Raw genomic sequence first — 20,077 nt, 5'->3', positions numbered from 1 at the left:
AACAGCGCTAACCACTAAGCTTCTAAATCCTTTACCATCCATAATTGAAAATAGTAGGAAATTACATGTAACCATTTTAGGTGATTCCTCATCAATTGTGTTCTGTCTTACGGGGGTCATACGCTTTTGCACAGACTGTCTCATGGGTTGTAGGTCTGGGTGGTTGTGGTGGTGTATTTGATGACATTGTAGACACTGCAGCAGTAACAGTTGCTGCATACAAACTGGCACTTTCATTAGTAGCAAGATGACTTGCTTGTCTTTTTTTTCTTCCATCTGCATTGATGGATATACAGTTCTAATATGCCTGTACAGGTTATTTGTAGAGCATGCATACTCTACACTCTCCCTTTCTATTATCAGTGTGACTGAAACACATCCAGATTTACTGCGTTTCCTGCAGTCACTCATCTTCTCACCTTTCTTGCTTGTTATCTCTGTACTGTTTCCTCTCTTTCTCTCTCTCACGTCTCCCTCCCTCTTGTTTCTCTCTCTCTCTCTCTGTGACTGTCTGTGCTGTGTTTGTAACCTCTACCCAGGGCCGTTGCAAGACATTCGGGGGGCCTCAAGCAAAATCGACTTGGAGGACCCCTTACGCTTCACTGCCGTGCCCCGTCTACCCAAAGCCTACACGAACCACAGCATAGACACAGCGTTTAAGCTCACACTTTATATCAATAAAATATTTCTTTGATAGTGCATTTGAACATCTGCAAAAACCCCACTGCCATTGCATCATAACTACTGCAATGTTCTATTTTCTGGTTTACCGCAGTCCAGCATCAGGGCTCTCCAATTGGTTCAAAATGCTGCAGCCAGACTTTTGACAGGAAGCAGAAAGTTTGACCACATTACACCCATTTTGGCATCTCTTCACTGGCTTCCTGTCCCTGATCAGATTTTAAGGTTCTGCTGCTAACCTACAAAATTGTTCATGGACTGGCACCTCCCTACTTAACTGACCTAATTAAACCCTATGTACTGGCCCGGGCTCTGCATTCTCACGGTGCAGGACTACTTTTTGTCCCTAGGGTGAATAAAAAGTCTGCGGGTCACAGAGCTTTCTCTTATTGTGCCCCTGTTCTGTGGAATGATCTCCCTGTATCAATAAAACAGTCAGATTCTGTAGAGAATTTTAAGTCCAGACTTAAGACGCACTTATTTTCCCTTTCATATGACTAGCATACTGGCATAGTATGTTACTATGCTTTTTAGTCTTGTAAATTCATTTAATTAGGAAATGGAGCGGTCCATGGCCTCAACTTCTCTGGGTCTTTTAGTGAAGCTTAAGGCTGGTGGCCGGTGATCACCTTAGTATTTCTTCTGTTTTCCTTGGTGTTTAATGCTGACAAATTATACTGTATTTGTTGTCTTTCCAATGCTTGATTCTGTTTTTTTTTCTCTCTGTTTGCAGTTCAGCTCCATCCAGAGATGGGTGTGATGTCAGTTTCTGCAACCCTCCTGTCCTGTGCACCGGCAAAATTTCCTGTATATTCATTTTGTAAATTGTCTTGTAAATTGTGTTGGTAGCATGGCCCAAGCAGAGCATCAGCCCTTTGAGTCTGGTCTGCTTGAGGTTTCTTCCTTAAATCAACAGAGGGAGGTTTTTCCTTACCACTGTCACCTGTGTGCTTGCTCTGGGGGGTGGTAAGATTAGACCTTACTTGTGTGAAGCGCCTTGAGGCAATTTGTTGTGATTTGGCTCTAAATAAATGAAAATAATTTGAAATAAAAAAATATAAAGAGAACTACAAAATACAAAATTCTTCAAAAAATATGCACAGTAAATCAAACATACTTCCAGGTTAAGTCTTCTTAACCTGGAGGCTTTTTTTTTTTTTTTTTGATAAAAGTTCATCACAATAATCTTCATTTATTTCCACCTCAAAGTCCTTTGGATGTTATTGAACAGATTATATTTAGCATAAATTCAGTTGATACTGGCTCATAGAAACTAACTAGAACTATACAATAAAAATAGTTTTAACCTACAATAAAATGTACTATTGTGGTGCCAGTATTTTAAATCCTTTTAAAAGTTTTTATACCGTGCTTATTAATTATTGTGATATTATCATTCATCTCAATTACTATGGCCAAGATAATCACTCACTCATCTTCTGTTGTGTGTTGGGGGGGGTGTGGCTGGATGTTTTGGTGTTCTTTTCTTTTCTTTGCTCTCCAGGTGGCATGAGGGCTGATTTGTCTGTGAAGAAGGTGCTGGCTGAAGAGTCTTCACCCTCATCAACATCATGGAAAGCACCTGTGCTTGGTGCTCACGTGCAACCTGGACAACTTGCAGCTGAAGCAGATAATTGGATGGCGTTCTGCATTTAAGTCATGTGTGATTCAAGCAGAACTGCCGGGAACTCGACCTTGTGACGTTCGTTTGTGAGACGCTGAGGACCGCGCCTGGGTTTGACACATCGAGCCCGTGAAGCAGGGAGGGGTGAGGACACATGCTGTCAGCACACACGAAAGGTAATTAAGTGTTTAGGTACTTGTTGATAGTAACTTGGTGTTTTGTTACACAGTATACTGGAATTGTAAAGAGAATTGCGCAGTTTGCTTCTCACTGCTGTGGCGTGAAGGATAAGTGATCCTCCACTTGTTGTGAGAAGCTGCTCAATTGCATAAAGTAAAAAAAGGACACTGACCTGAGTGTGTTGCTGGCAGCGTGTGTTTATTGGAAGATATAGTTGTATCTGTTGATTTACCTCACCGTTTCTTTGCTTCACAGAGAATCAGTTTGTCGTGTCCACCTGGGGGGTGTTTGGCGGTGGTAGGAAGTCCAGGAGCGCCGGCTTTGATCCTTGCGGGCGCTAGAGAGCGAGCCGCGGATCACTCCACCAGAGGGACGTTGTTTTTTTATGTTTTTACACTTTTAAACACAGGTGTATAATAAATAGTTTTTGTTTGGAACCACTTTCTGGTTATTTTTAGCGCTGGGTCCTGTCTGACACAGGTTCGCTCCTCAATCCGCGTCGACACATAACAGTAGTTCCCGGCGATTCCATAATGGACCCAGCGGCAGAAGCGGTTCCTTTTGTCGAAAAAGTTCAGGAACACTTGGAGAACATACGGGAGCAATTACAGCATCTCGCGAACCAAATTAAACAAACAGATGCCCGTGTTACGGAGCTTGCAGCGCAAGCTGTTCTGCTTCCTGCTGCTCCAGCTGCGGCACTATCGATATCGGTGCCGATAACTCCGTCACCCACAGGTTGGAATGCCGCAGTTTTACGAGGCGTATTTGTGGACGGGTTAAATGAGTCATTAAAAGACGAGCTGGCGGTCCGTGATGAGCCAAACGATTTAGACGAGCTAATATCGTTGGTGATTCGTCTAGATGATCGGATGAAGGAGCGTGGACGCGAGAGAGGACGCCCATTAGAGCGTTTTTTTTTGTCTCGGGGCTTTCCCCGACACAAAGCTGGGCCGCCTCTTCTTCGCCCCACTGCGGCTCCTCCGACGGGACCTCCGGCTCCTCCTATTGACAAGCCCATGCAGCTCGGACGAGTCGAGATTCCTGTATTGCCCCCACACGTAAGCGTCAAGAGAAATAACGGTGACGTAACGCCAAGTGTTCTGGGACAGGCAAAAGAACCCACATAAAAAATAAATAAATAAAATAAAATAAACATAAAAAAAATAAAAAAAATTTCTAGCACACGTAAATGTTTGGTTTCTTTAATCAGGGGTTATACTTGTTTGGGGAGGTAGGGGCGTATCTGGTGGAGTGATAGGCGGTTAGAAGCCCGCCTGGGCTCACTTACCTGTCAATTGTGTATGTGTTTTTAGGTATTTTCTGTTTGGGTTGTTGGGTCATTTTGTTTTGTTGTTTTTATTTCTCTACATTCCTAACCCCAACCTCACTTGCCCTTAGACCGCTTGTCTTGTGGGTTGTGGGGTGGTGCAGGTTGGTCACACTGAGCATTCTCAGAAGACCTCTGCACCTGGGGGGGGGGGGGGGGGGGTGTTAGAGGCGTTCTTTTTGGTTTGGTTAGGGCCCGGTTCCACTCCAGCCTCGGTGAGCCTTTGGACCGATTGTCATGGGTGTTGCCGGGGTGTGGTGCAGCGCAGACATGCCTCAGTCGGAGGGGTGGGCCGATCTGTTGCTGTTTGCCATTTCGGTAGTTCCACCCCTCCCGAGTGGCTGGGGTATGGTCGAGTTGGGGCACCGGACGTATTTCCGGTTCTCCGCTGCGCTTTGGGGTTGGAGCTGGGTTAGTTTTTACCTGTTCCCTTCTCCGGCTTACTATTTTGAGCCGTTTGCCAAAATAGAGCCGCCAAAGGGCTCTGGGAGGGACCTGGGGTCTTTCGGGGTGCCGGGGAGGGCAACGGGGTTTATGGTCGTTTTATATCCCCCCGGGGTTGTTTTTGGTTGTCCTCCGGGGGTTGGTTTTTGGTTTTATTTTGTTTCCTTCCGGGTTCCGCCTCCAGGGTTGATGGGACGGTCCTCTGGGGGGGGAATTGGCTTGGGACCGACCGGCCAAGTGTGACCGGATCTGGGGTTCCGGGGTTGTGGGGAGGGTGCCTCCTGGGGTTGATGATACGGTCCCCTGGGGGGCACCGTTTCACTCCATGTATACCTGGGGACCTTTGTGGGATCACGGTTTTGGCTGTTCCTCCTGGAACTGGCAATGAAGGCCTTCTGAGGGGGGGTTGGGCTCTGCAGGTCATTCTGGGGGGGTTGTTTGTTATTTTTCTTTTATGCATCTACGTTTGTACTGTGTTGTGGGACTGTGTTGGGTTTTTGTGTTTTGGAGTTTTTCTTTTCCTCCCGGGGTTTGATGGGACGGTCCCCTGGGAGGTTTTGGGTGGGTTTTATGTTTTTTTTTGTGTGAGTGGACTTGTTCTGGGGAATGTTTTGGGGCTTTTGTTGATTCCAGCTGGCCTTCCAGCTGCGGTGCCTGTCTTGCCGTCTGCTTCCTGACGTGGACCCCAGAGGGAGGGGCTGTTCTCGGGCCTGGTCTGTTCGGTCGCCGGGAGGCTTCCCGTTGATGGGGGGGTACTGTTGTGTGTTGGGGGGGGCGTGGCTGGATGTTTTGGTGTTCTTTTCTTTTCTTTGCTCTCCAGGTGGCATGAGGGCTGATTTGTCTGTGAAGAAGGTGCTGGCTGAAGAGTCTTCACCCTCATCAACATCATGGAAAGCACCTGTGCTTGGTGCTCACGTGCAACCTGGACGACTTGCAGCTGAAGCAGATAATTGGATGGCGTTCTGCATTTAAGTCATGTGTGATTCAAGCAGAACTGCCGGGAACTCGACCTTGTGACGTTCGTTTGTGAGACGCTGAGGACCGCGCCTGGGTTTGACACATCGAGCCCGTGAAGCAGGGAGGGGTGAGGACACATGCTGTCAGCACACACGAAAGGTAATTAAGTGTTTAGGTACTTGTTGATAGTAACTTGGTGTTTTGTTACACAGTATACTGGAATTGTAAAGAGAATTGCGCAGTTTGCTTCTCACTGCTGTGGCGTGAAGGATAAGTGATCCTCCACTTGTTGTGAGAAGCTGCTCAATTGCATAAAGTAAAAAAAGGACACTGACCTGAGTGTGTTGCTGGCAGCGTGTGTTTATTGGAAGATATAGTTGTATCTGTTGATTTACCTCACCGTCTCTTTGCTTCACAGAGAATCAGTTTGTCGTGTCCACCTGGGGGGTGTTTGGCGGTGGTAGGAAGTCCAGGAGCGCCGGCTTTGATCCTTGCGGGTGCTGGAGAGCGAGCCGCGGATCACTCCACCAGAGGGACGTTGTTTTTTTATGTTTTTACACTTTTAAACACAGGTGTATAATAAATAGTTTTTGTTTGGAACCGCTTTCTGGTTATTTTTAGCGCTGGGTCCTGTCTGACGCAGGTTCGCTCCTCAATCCGCGTCGACACATAACATCTTCAACCGGTTACTCCAATTAAGGGTTGTGGGGAGCTTGAGCCTATCCCAGCAGTCACAGGGCGTGAGGCAGGGTACACCCTGGACAGGATGCCCATCTGATTCAGGGTCACCAAGATAATCATGACAGAAAAAAAAAAAAAAAAAAAAATCAATTCCATGCCTAGTATGCAGACTGGGAACTTACAGTGTATACTTTTCAAAACTGCATTTTGTTAAAAACAATTAATACATTTTGTAACTCAACACAACGGGGGAATTGTTGAAGCACATGCACACTTGCATGGTAGAACTCATCTCGATTGGACACATGGAAATTATTTGATAAATGCAGGCTGCCAAGATAATCGTGACCCAAAAAAAAAAAAAAATCAATCCCATGACAGTCATCAATCCCATGACCCCAATCTCATGACAGAAAATAATTTAATACCCTTCCATGCCTAGTATATATATTGGTAAATTGCAGTGTACACTTTTCAAAATTGTATTTTGTTAGAATTATGAATACATTTTGTACAGTATAGTATTTCCAATATACAATTACATAACCTCCACAAAACCCTCACTCTCTCAAGTCACAAAGTGAATATTTCTGTTAGGGTGTCATGTTAATATTAGGATGGAGGGACACTGTAACTTAGTGCAGAGCTGAGGCCTGACATGGAGTGACACTGGAGGTAAGAGCAGAGCTTGGAGGGGGAGCTGAGATGGGGACCTGAGATAAAGTGTGGACAAATGCTCAACTGTCCTAGTTTTGGACCCGATTTACACCTAGCTTAGACAAGGTAGGCTTTAGACCCTATGAAACCTTCTTTAGACCTGGTTGAGTCTTAGTTTTGTCCTGGTACACCTCCTCTCTCCAGTAGGGAACAATACACTTTGAGATGAGCCTGAGCAATTGCTTGCTTGTGGGTTTCAGTATTCACCAAATGTCCTTTAAATGTCCTGAGGTAGGCTTTGGCAAACTGCAAAAGAAGGCATTCTACATATTTAGATATTAGTACAGCTTAGTACAAAAATGGTCAAAAGAAACATACTGAAGATGTTGACCATTAACTCTAAAATCCCACAGCTGTTGCCATCCTCCTGCTTCTTGTCCCTGAGTGTTCTGGTAGCCCATTTCTCTCTGTCACCACAGCCAGCCCTTCTCAAAAAAAATCCTAATGGTTGTTAAAACAGCAACAAAAGCATGAGATAAATTATTTTGATACAAAAACCAGGCTGCTGAAGATCAACCAAAGAAACTGAGATTATTAAAAACTTCTCCTCCACTTTCATAGAATCTTGTGCTCATAAATGCCCTCATTTGTGAGGAGATAAACAGGCACAATGTGCTTCTCTGAATGGTTGACAAACTAAAATGTATTTGTACTAATACATGAAAGGACAAGGTCTGAAGTATCAGCAGTCAACTGAAATATTTATTTATGATGCATTATACATGCATTATACCAATAAAATCCAGTGGGTGCCTACATTCAGAGGGCAAATCCACAATTTCTCTGGTAGCAATTTTATCTGAGGTATGATTTGATGACAAATTATTTACTTCATGATACACGTAGTTATGCAATGTTATACAGTGTATTATTGGATGAAAACGTATCAAAATCACCTTTCCGAGTGCCCAGAATCTGCCACTGACAAGAGTGGATGCTACCACAGCATTGAGATGATGAACAAGGATCTGTTAAAATGAGCATACATTACTAAAATGTTGTACATAAAGGAGTATAAAGTAACACAAAGGAAGAAAACAAAAAAGAAATGTGGCAACAACTACAAACATTCACTTGCCTGCTGTTTCTCAGCAAGAATATGCATATATGTACATCTATAACCTATAATACACACAAGACGTGTAGCATAGCAATGATTGAATAATGTTAGTGCTTCCAGACGTGAATGAATCATCACGTCAGCCAATGTGAGCCTTGGAATGTCCGAAGAGATGTGTCTTATAAGGGCCAACAACTGCTTCCACTTTTCTTACATCATGCGAAGCCCAAATCTTTTTCACTGAAAAAAAAAAAACAAAATCAATCAGCAATAGATTCTGAGCCAACTTCTGGTTAATGTTTTGTAATGATAATATTAATGCAGTGCCCGTAGGAAGTTTTTTTTTTTTTACTTTTTTTGGGGTGGGGGGGTATCACTTGCACCGCTAAATAATAAAGAACAGGATTCAGTTTGGTTCTGGCATATTAAATTACAATGATGTTGATCAAAGAAAGATATGTACGAATGTCATAATGTCGTAATGTCAATAATCAGCTTGGGACTCCGATGAGGGCGGTCGCATTGTGCAGTGCGGTGCAGTTTTAGCTGCAGCTGGCCTCCATTCCTCCCCCCAAGCTGATGGTGGTGCATCTCAGGGTTGCTGCATGGCCTTCACCCACTTCTTCAAACTTAGTGCACATAAACAATGTCAAATGTGAATGTGCTGTCTTTAATTCTGATGTGTGCCATTATTACGGTAAACAAGTAATATTTGTGGACTAATTGCTGTCTGAGGTAACTGGAGTGTAAACATAATTTCTCCACATCACGCCTCTTACGTGGAGGAAAATAAAATAAAAAACAGCTGTATAATTAGTGAATATCACTGGATTGATATAAAAAGCAGCCAGTCTGCTCTGTGTAAGCCTGATCCCATCAGATCTCAGAAGCTAAGCAGTGCGGGACCTGGTTAGTACTTGGATGGGAGACCTCTTTGAAACACCAGGTAACACTGGAGTTGCATCAGGAAGGGCATCCGGCGTGAACCTTGTGCCAAATATCAAAGCAGATCTGGTTGTATCCGCTGTGGCGACCCTGAACAAAAAACGGGAGCAGCCGAATGGACAACAACAACAACAACTGGGCTGATATAAAAAAAATACATAAAAGGGGACACAATACAGAATCCCGCAGTTAAATAACCCTGGTTAAATAAAAAATGGCACTCATGGGATTTGAACCTGTAACCTCTGATTACCAGACAGAAACTTTACCAATGCACTACATTCACTGGCCTGTAATCAGAGTTGAAAAATGCCTTGAAATCAACAACGACATGAAGGAGGTGCACTGTGTGCCTGTAGAATGGCACAAAGGCAAAAGATGTTTTATGTACGTTCATAATCTTCCAATCACGGAATGTGTTCTCAAGCTGGGACGTCCAGGAGCAGAGATCTTTACAGCAGTGGCTGTGGGCGGACATGCCTCCCCCCGTCCATTCAGCACCCAGACCAACATGTCACTCTCTGTGTTATGTGGTCATTTATTTTTGTTATTTGTTATGTAATTGTGTATGTAGGTATTGTAGTAATTATTTATATAACTGTCCTGGTGGTAGTTTCTGTGTCTGTAATGTGTGCACTGAGCTGTCATCCAGCTGTCAGTGTGCTGCAATCAGCTGACATACACCTCCCTGTGCTGTGTGCGATCAGACCTGGCTGTCCAGGTCCCATGTGATCAGATCTGTACATATATATAAGAATTTCATGCAAGTGTGCCCCCAAGGCAGGCCAGATGTGTTGGGGGGAGAGGGGCGTGACACACGTGCGAGACACATGCACCACGTGTGTGGCATTGTCCCCTGACTGTTTTCATGATGATAGTGCGAATGGCCACACATTTTCTAAGTGCCACGCGAGCGGTGTTAGATGTTTGTGTGTGTCAGCTGGAATTTGTCTGACACCTGCCACAGGAGGGTTCGATGGCCTCTCACAGGGCACACTGTTTTTCAGCCGCTGGTGTGCGCAAATACTTGTAGCAACAGGTGTACGAGGCATTGGAAGCAGCTCCGATTTGACATGTATTGCATATGATTCCTGCTTCATGCGCACTTCATGCGCAGTTTAACCAAACTCACAATATGTGTGAAGGGGCCCTTAGTGTGTTTTGCAAAGATAACCACAAACTAATTCCATGCTTTCTCAAATGAAACACAATATTAACTATTGAATTAAGTGTTGAAGCTTGAAGAATAGTGCAAGGATACAAATCCCAAAAAACTTCATCATAAAGGAATGAGATGATAATAAGCAATGTTTTTATTGCTATAATGTGAATATAGCATTTCATATTGTTTTAAAAATCAGTTTTATTATCAATTATATGAAAACAAAAGGATTCCTATTAAACAGGTTTTTGGAAGAGACTCAGACAATTATAAACACAAAATTTAGAGTATTTGAAACACAGTACTCCACCTCCTGAATACAGTTTATTAAAAAAATAGCTTTTCTGTAAATCTGCTCTTTTTCTGAAAAGTTCTACTAGGAAGTTTTCTTATATATATAAAAAAAAAAAAGATTTGAGGAACCTTAAAAAGAGTTGTCAGGCTGGTACGTTATTGTGTGTGGCATTCAGTCAGTGAGCTCGTCAGTTTTGTGGAACAAACAGGTGTGAATCAGGCACCAGCCAGATTTCAGCCAGCACCTGTTGAACATGCTTTTCTCTTTGAAAGCCTGAGGGAAATTGGACGTTCAAGACATTGTTCAGAAGAACAGCATAGTTTGATTAAAAAGTTGATTGGACAGGGGAAAACTTATACGCAGGTGCAAAGAATTATAGGCTGTTCATCTACAATGATCTCCAATGCTTTAAAATGGACAAAAAAAACCAGAGACGCGTGGAAGAAAACAGAAAACAACCATCAAAAAGGAGAGAAGAATAACCAGAATAGCAAAGGCTCACCCATTGATCAGCTCCAGGATGATCAAAGACAGTCTGGAGTTACCTGTAAGTGCTGTGACAGAAGACGCCTGTGTGAAGCTAATTTATTTGCAAGAATCCCCCGCAAAGTCCCTCTGTTAAATAAAAGACATGTGCAGAAGATGTTACAATTTGCCAAAGAACACATCAACTGGCCTAAAGAGAAATGAAGGAATATTTTGTGGGCTGATGAGAGTAAAATTGTTCATTTTGGGTCCAAGGGCCACAGACAGTTTGTGAGACGACCCCCAAACTCTGAATTCAAGCCACAGTTCACAGTGAAGACAGTGAAGCATGGTGGTGCAAGCATCATGATATGGGCATGTTTTTCCTACTATGGTGTTGGGCCTATATATCGCATACCAGGTATCATGGATCAGTTTGGATGTGTCAGAATACTTGAAGAGGTCATGTTGCCTTATGCTGAAGAGGACATGCCCTTGAAATGGGTGTTTCAACAAGACAATGACCCCAAGCACACTAGTAAATGAGCAAAATCTTGGTTCCAAACCAACAAAATTAATGCCTCGCAGTTGTGAAGAAATCATGAAAAACTGTGGTTATACAACTAAATACTAGTTTAGTGATTCACAGGATTGCTAAAAAAGCAGTTTGAACATAATAGTTTTGAGTTTGTAGCGTCAGCAGCAGATGTTACTATTATTGTGAACACCCCCTTTTCTACTTTTTTTTTTTTTACTAATAGCCCAATTTTATAGCCTTAAGAGTGTGCATATCATGAATGTTTGGTCTTGTTGGATTTGTGAGAATCTTCTGAATCTACTGGTACCTTGTTTCCCATGTAACAATAAGAAATATACTCAAAACCTGGATTAATCTTTTTAGTCACATAGCACTACTATTATGCTGAACACTACTATACTTACACAGTCTAAACACTATGGTACAAATAAAGCATTTTTGATGAGTACGAGCATGATCTGAGTAAAACCCTTCAATATCGGTGGTCGTACTGAAGGAAAATTCTCATTGGCTAACTGACTGTCTTCACGCTCTGTGTGATTGGCCAGTCACACACAGCGCCCGCCTCTCCCTACACAGACACGTCTCTGCAGCTTCTGGCACACACACACACACACACACACACACACACACACACACACACACATGCACGCACATGATCTCTCGCTCTGTGCTTGGCTTGATTCTACAACCCCTGGCAAAAATTATGGAATCACCGGCCTCAGAGGATGTTCATTCAGTTGTTTAATTTTGTAGAAAAAAGCAGATCACAGACATGACACAAAACTAAAGTCATTTCAAATGGCAACTTTCTGGCTTTAAGAAACACTATAAGAAATTAAGAAAAAAAGATTGTGGCAGTCAGTAATGGTTACTTTTTTAGACCAAGCAGAGGAAAAAAAATATGGAATCACTCAATTCTGAGGACAAAATTATGGAATCACCCTGTAAATTTTCATCCCCAAAACTAACACCTGCATCATATCAGATCTGCTCATTAGTCTGCATCTAAAAAGGAGTGGACACACCTTGGAGAGCTGTTGCACCAAGTGTACTGACATGCATCATGGCTCCAACACGGGAGATGTCAATTGAAACAAAGGAGAGGATTATCAAACTCTTAAAAGAGAGTAAATCATCACGCAATGTTGCAAAAGATGTTGGTTGTTCACAGTCAGCTGTGTCTAAACTCTGGACCAAATACAAACAACATGGGAAGGTTGTTAAAGGCAAACATACTGGTAGACCAAGGAAGACATCAAAGCATCAAGACAGAAAACGTAAAGCAATATGTCTCAAAAATCGAAAAATGTACAACAAAACAAATGAGGAACGAATGGGAGGAAACTGGAGTCAACGTCTGTGACCGAACTGTAAGAAACCGCCTAAAGGAAATGGGATTTACATCCAGAAAAGCTAAACGAAAGGCATCATTAACACCTAAACAGAAAAAAAAAACAAGGTTACAATGGGCTAAGGAAAAGCAATTGTGGACTGTGGATGACTGGATGAAAGTCATATTCAGTGATGAATCTCGAATCTGCATTGGGCAAGGTGATGATGCTGGAACTTTTGTTTGGTGCCGTTCCAATGAGATTTATAAAGATGACTGCCTGAAGAGAACATGTAAATTTCCACAGTCATTGATGATATTGGGCTGCATGTCAGGTAAAGGCACTGGGGAGATGGCTGTCATTACATCATCAATAAATGCACAAGTTTATGTTGATATTTTGGACAATTGAAAGGATGTTTGGGGATGATGAAATCATTTTTCAAGATGATAATGCATCTTGCCATAGAGCAAAAACTGCAAAAACATTCCTTGCAAAAAGACACATAGGGTCAATGTCATGGCATAGGGTCAATGTCAATGAGCAGATCTGATTTGATGCAGGTGTTAATTTGGGGGATGAAAATTTACAGGGTGATTCCATAATTTTTTCCTCAGAATTGAGTGATTCCATATTTTTTTCCTCTGCTTGGTCTAAAAAAGTAACCGTTACTGACTGCCACAATCTTTTTTTCTTGATTTCTTATAGTGTTTCTTAAAGCCAGAAAGTTGCCATTTGAAATGACTTTAGTTTTGTGTCATGTCTGTGATCTGCTTTTTTTCTACAAAATTAAACAACTGAATGAACATCCTCTGAGGCCAGTGATTCCATAATTTTTGCCAGGGGTTGTACCTCACATTGCTCTCTCAGCACGCCTCTTTTCCATTTGTGTTATATTTAAAGTTACTTGGGGAACGTGTTTCATATCGTACGCAGTGCTTTTAACAAAACAGAGCTGAAAATGGCTCGTGTCGCGTCGATCACTGCCTCTACTCAGGTCAGGGTTTATTTATTTATTTATTTTTTTAACCGTTTCTTTGCGCTTTATTTTGTTGGGTGATATAAAGTCAGTTGGAAAATTTCCCATAGGAAAAATATGTTGCTCATCCAGTCTCATCTCTTGAGATAAATTTTAGCTTCTCATATTCATATCATTCTCTGATCGTTTCTTTCTGAGTTACTTCTCCTAAGGGTCCCTTAGGAGCAAAAGAAAAGCTAAAATGAGACAACCTTTGCTGAGACGCTAGAAAAGAGTGAACTATAAGACAATCTGAGAACTCAAACAGTGATCAGTGAGAGACAGACTCATGTATATTTCTCACTGGATATCAAATTGAGACATATTTGAAAGCAGCACAATATGTCTAATTTTTCTCTTAGCTGAGTTCAGGAAAAGAAACAACTCCAAGACAAGAGAAGAGAACTTGCACAGTGATCACCATGAGACTGAACCATGTCTATTTCTCAGGAGAGTCATTTGAGAAGAATAAGAAAACCACTTTGGTCTCAATTGGTGTTCATTTATATCTAGGAGATGTAAATGTGATATAAAGGAGATCTTATCTTCAATTTTACTTTGCTATGGGTTTGCTACTACGGAATGCAGTGCTTTTGAGAAGAATACAGTGAACAAGGCTGACATATTATTTCCCTGTTTGCCATCACTGGATGTTTGCATGAATCACCAAGTTCACACAAATCATTAAAAAAGAAACAGTCTTACAGACCACTTACATACATACCCACATATAGCTGAACACACAAAGCAGCCTATATTAATATTTTTATTGAATATGGTTGCATGCAGTATCTGACACTTTCTCACTCCAGTTCATAAAATTAAATTGGTCAGTCAAACAACCTCTCTCTCTCCCTTTCATACAGTCACACACACATGCACACACAGAACTAACCTGCCATTCCTTGACTCAGTATGTGAGCGAAAAACCTCCGGAGGGTTACTAAGATGGAAACAGAGGAGGAAAAAAAACTCACATAGGTTTGACCCTCGTTTCAGCGCCCGGGGTCTCGGCAAGGAATGTGCACAAAACTCCTATGTGGTGTAATGCTTTGCTAACGAAAACAAAACTAAAAACAGTCAAAATATGGTCGCTAAACACCCAGGTCCCGTATATATTCCTTAGCTGAATAATACGTTATACTTCACACCATAGGATAATGAGTAGACAATTATACCATCAAATAACACTAGCAATATAATACCTGACTATAATAAAAGAACATGCTTGACGTCTAGACTGGAAAATGGCTTCTGCCAGGTGACATGCTTCAATTAAAGTCTTAATTTCTGCAAGTTGCACTTTGCAAGGCTGAGGTAATTTCTCAGTATTTCAGTAAAGTTGTCAGCAGGATGCAGGTGTACGCTCACATACTTAGCGTGGTTCTCTGCTGCATCCTTAAAACAGAAACCATCCATGGGAGTGTCCTGCATGAAAACTGCATATGCATGTCCTGCTTTTTCTGTTGTGGGCTGGGGTGTTTGGCTGGCTTGGTTTTTGTTTTCTGTTTCTCCCACCAGGTGGTATGCATTCAGGACTGAGTGGCTGAGCATTAGGACCTCACCCTGAACACCTGAGGCTTGTTTTCACGTGCAGGTCATCAGGACTCACAGCTGTGGTGTATTTTGTCTTGATCAGAGATTGCTGCATTTAAACCTTGAATGCACAGTGTGTGATTGCCAGAGACTCGACCTTGTGAGCAGACGTGTGAGATCGACGTCAGGAGAACAATCTCACCATCACGGATGCAGAGACCGCTCCAGGTTTGACGCCACAGTCTGTGAAGGAGGATTGGGTGAGGTCTCACGCTCTTCAGCACACTTCCTGAGGTAATTTGGTTTTGGTGACTTTTATGAAGTAATGACAGTGGATTTGGTGTCCCTCACACCTTGTGTTAGTGAGCTGTCACGTTATGCTAATTGTCTAATCAGCTTTTGCTGCAGTGGAGATTTGAACTGAGTTGTTCTGTGCCTGCAGGGTGAGAAGCTGATATATATATTAAAGCCAGGAAGTGTTTGCTGATTGCGTGCACCTTTGAGTTGTGTCTCTCTGTGTGGAGTTGGACTCACTTCATGTTTTCTTTCTTCACAGACTCGGTTTGTCGCGGCCACCTGGGGGTGTCGGTGGGGTCCCTGGGTCTGAACTGCTGTGGCTCCGGACCGTTTGCGCTGTTGAGAGCGCACCGTGTTTCCACCTCACCAGACCGCGGACATTTTTGGTTGTTTATCACTACACTGTTATGTTTATTAAATTCTGTTATCTTTTGAACCGTGCTCTGCTTATTTTATGCTGGGTCCTTTCAAACGCTGGGTCGGTGCTCCGACCGCGTCCGAAACATAACATTTTCTACAGCATATAAATGAAATACTTCAGCATAGTTAGGATTACCCAGTGCTGATGCCATTCGCATGTCCTGTTTTAGGACCTGAAAAGCTGCTTCAGCTTCAGCAGTCCACTGCAACTCTGCTGAGCCACTAGTTTGGCCTGCAGCTCAGACCAAGCCACGTAACCGGGCGGTTTTAATTGCATAATCACAGATTCACAGGTGGCCAAATACAACCATCCCCAAGAACAATAGTATCTGTCTGACTGTTTGTAATTTGGGAGCTTTTGATTATTGTCGCAATATGTGAGGGAGCAACAGCTCATTTATTACCACACAGCTGTCTGCCCAAGTATTCGACTTGTGACTGACAGAACTGTAATTTATCTTTACTCACCGTATGTCCCCCCTGTGCCAAAGCTGCTGGACTGAAATAGAATGTTTTTCCACATTGAATTGTGGTAGTTCTAAAAAATAGTAGGTCATCTACATATCGTTGCAACATATTTGTCATTTCTAGGTTTTGTAAGTCATTTGATTTGGCTTTTTGATTGGAAAAATTGGCATGTTAGGGGGCTTTGGTATGTCTTAACACACCTGCTACTACCAACCTCTCATTCGCGGGTTTTATATCCTGTATTTGATGTACTTTAATGGATACTGCCTTTCGTATGGCGTCACAACACCCATTTTTTACTTAATACAAATCAGCTGGGCTGACCTAACTAATCCTACATCTGTTTTGTGTTGTGACCACAACTCATGTGGTACCTGTTGTAGCAAAATTCAATGATCTTCTGAGAGGAATAGTTGAGATGGGGGTTTTGAAGACTAGCTTTTCTATTCACTCATTATATTCAAATATTGTCCATCAAGGGAGGTGCTGACAAGGGAGTTCAGAATAGGCCGCCTTATTGATACCTGCAATGCCGCTTTTTTGGTGGGCCCCAAATTTTTTGCAGTTCTCACTGGATCCAAACTCTCCATGTTTTCCGTCGATGCGCCAAACCCAAGCCGGCTGGCCACCAGATCCAAGACACACGTGACCACAGCTGACTCTCCACAGCTGACAGTTAACAGCTGACTCTCCACAGTCCACAAAAGTTCACTTCAAGGCCTTTATGGCTGCAGGTGATGGTAGCCTTCAGCGGTCATGGTGTCAGACCCCTGCAATGCTGCTGCCAGAGGTCCTTTCTGATTCTGCTGCATGGCTGCTATCATTGGCTGTATTGCTCTCTGTCGCTGGACTCCTCAGTGGTTCTGGCGTCACATGAGGCATTCATGATGGGGGCCATCTCTGAACCAGCCAAGCACCTCCCTCTCTACTTCTTATCAGTACTATTTTCCCTACTGTTATTGCTGGTTTAACTTTTGATACTTGGTGAGGATCATATCTCCAGACTTTCAGTCCTGGCTTCGGCTGAGTTTTTAGTGATGTATCCAAATTTACTGGTCTCCCACTGTACCTTCCTGGGGATGACTGTTATCCCTGGGTCAATGGCCCCCTTGTTTTGACCAACTATTGTTAAGCTTCCTGGGATGCCCAAATACCTGATGCAAAAGATATTTTATTATAGTGGTTGTGTCTTTACAGAGCTTCTGTTATTACAGTCAAAGTGCTGGGATTTGACAGATTTTGTATAATTTGTTCCTGAGGTGATAAAGGATTTCATTTCTTTTTTTTTTTTTTGTCCATGAACAAAAAGGAACAGAAGGAAGACAAATCTTGTATTCTCTGCTCCTTATAACAATAAAATAAAATAAAATAAAACAAACATCATTAACAATAAGATGATTGTCTTACATTTCAGCAGTTACATCCACTTTTTTTTCTAATTATCTATATTTTCTCATGATTTTGTTCTGTTTCATCGTAGTCTGTGCGAACATAGTCTGAAATATTATATTTCCTTCTATGGCAAATGGCCTGTCTAACAAAACTAAACAAATTTTGGAGAGCATCTGGCAAAATTCCTTGCTTAGCTTTCCATGTAATAAGTACAATTTTTAAGTCGACAAGATCCTTAAATTTTAATTGACTAGTTGCAATAAACAAATTATTGGTATACTCTGTAACCTTTTTGTTGATAATTCTGTTGCCTCTTTTTGTAACTGATACAAGGCCTTAGTGGTACTGCTGTATGTGTTATCCCAGACTTCAGTGCAATAACTGAGGTAAATAAAATGCCAGTACTTTTACTAACTGTCCTTTAAATATACTCTATATGGGCTTTCCAATTTAATTTTTCATCTAAAATAACACCAAGAAACTTAATTTCACTAACTCTTTCAATAATAACTCCATCAATAGTCACTTTCACATCATTACTCTTTCTCTTATTACCAAAAATCATGTAGTTTGTTTTGTTCCAGTTCAAAGACAAGTTGTTTTTTATTAAACCTGTTTCTGACTCTTATCATTTATTATCATATTCTTTCTGTTATTTCGGACTTCCTGATTGATATATGCTGGTAGCTTCAGCAAACAACCAAAAATGTAACACAAATATCATTAATAAACAAAAGAAAAAGCAAAGGCCCTAAGACGTACCCTTGCAGGAATCTGCATACAGTGGGGCCAAAAAGTATTTAGTCAGTCCCTGATTGTGCAAGTTCTCCTACTTAGGAAGATGAGAGGTCTGTAATTTTCATCATAGGTACACTTCAACTATGAGAGACAAAATGAGAAAAAAGAAAATCCAGGAAATCACATTGTGGGATTTTTAAAGAATTTATTTGTAATTATGGTGGAAAATAAGAATTTGATTACCTGCAAACAAGCAAGATTTCTGGCTCTCACAGACCTGTAACTTCTTCTTTAAAAAGCTTTTCTGTCCTCCACCTGTTACCTGTATTAATTGCACCTGTTTGAACTCGTTATCTGTATAAAAGACACCTGCCCACAGACTCAAAGAGTCAGACTCCAAACTCAACCACGGCCAAGACCAAAAAGCTGTCAAAGGACACCAGGAAGACAATTGTAGATGTGTACCAGGCTGGTACACAATAGTCAAGCAGGTTGGTGTTAATAAATCAACTGTGGGAGCAATTGCAAGAAAATGGAAGACATCCAAGACCACTGATAATCTCCCTCGATCTGGGGCTCCACGCAAGATGTCATCCCGTGAGGTCAAAATGATCATGAGAATGGTGAACAAAAATCCCAGAACTACACGGAGGGACCTGATAAATGACCTGCAGAGAGCTGGGGCCAAAGTAACAAAGGCTAAACACTACGCAGAGAGGGACTCAAATCCCGCATTGCCAGGTGTGACCCCCTGCTTAAGCCAGTACATGTCCAGGCCCGTCTGAAGTTTGCCAGAGAGCATATGGATGATCCAGAAGAGGATTGGGAGAATATCATGTTGTCCGATGATATCAAAATGGAACTTTATGGTACAAACTTGACTCGTTATGTTTGGAGGAAGAAGAATGCTGAGTTGCATTCCAACAACACCATACCTACTGTGAAGCATGGGGGTGGAAACATCATGCTTTGTGCAAAGGGGACAGGACGACTGATCCATGTTATGGGAAGAATGAACGGGGCCATGTATCATGAGATTTTAAGCCAAAACCTCCTTCCTTCAGTGAGAGCATTGAAGATGCAACGTGGCTGGGTTTTCCAGCATGATACCAAACACACCGCTCAGGCAATGAAGGAGTGGCTCCGTATAAAGCATTTCTAGGTCCTGGAGTGGTCTAGCCAGTCTCCAGACATCAACCTCAGAGAAATTGTTTTGAGGGAGTTGAAAGTCCATGTTGCCCAGCGACAGCCCCAAAACATCACCGCTCTAGAGGAGATCTGCATGGAGGAATGGGCCAAAATACCAGCTACAGTGTATGTAAACCTGGTGAAGACTTACAGGAAACGTTTGACCTCTGTCATTAGCAACAAAGATTATGTTACAAAGTATTGAGTTGAACTTTTATTATTGACCAAATACTTATTTTCCACCATAATTTTCACATAAATTCTTTAAAAATCTTTCAATGTGATTTCCTGGATTTTGTTTTTCTCATTTTGTACCTGTGTACCTGTGATGAAAATTACACATTCATCTTTCTAAGTAGGATAAATTGCACAATCAGGAGCTGACTAAATACTTTTTTTACCCCACTTTAACCTCCTTACTTATTTTGTTTTCGTCGGTGATCTTTTTCATGTCACCTATCTATCTGTTTCTCCAAGATTCAGTCACCCTCCAGAAAACTAAAAAAAAAAAAAAAAAAAACTTAACAATATTAAACTACAAAAGACTATGTATGCTCTTCTGGACTGATTCGTTAGTTCTCAGTTATTACCTCAGTTTTATTTGAAG

At 42.0% G+C, this 20,077-nt stretch overlaps 1 long non-coding RNA gene across 1 annotated transcript; it reads right to left on the bottom strand.

The window, feature by feature from the left end:
* Positions 1 to 615: 615 nt before the first annotated feature.
* Positions 616 to 12,901, bottom strand: LOC117511617. The gene is made up of 3 exons (XR_004560999.1): positions 12,891 to 12,901; positions 3,931 to 3,938; positions 616 to 710 (listed from the first exon to the last, which is right to left on the bottom strand). It is a non-coding gene; the product is annotated as an uncharacterized LOC117511617 (long non-coding RNA).
* Between the last annotated feature and the right edge of the window lie 7,176 nt (positions 12,902 to 20,077).

The sequence above is a fragment of the Thalassophryne amazonica genome, chromosome 6 (genome assembly GCF_902500255.1).
Source record: "Thalassophryne amazonica chromosome 6, fThaAma1.1, whole genome shotgun sequence".
Classification (NCBI taxonomy): Eukaryota; Metazoa; Chordata; class Actinopteri; order Batrachoidiformes; family Batrachoididae; genus Thalassophryne; species Thalassophryne amazonica.
Note: the sequence above shows the minus strand (reverse complement) of the source record. Positions and strands in the feature narration are given on the sequence as shown.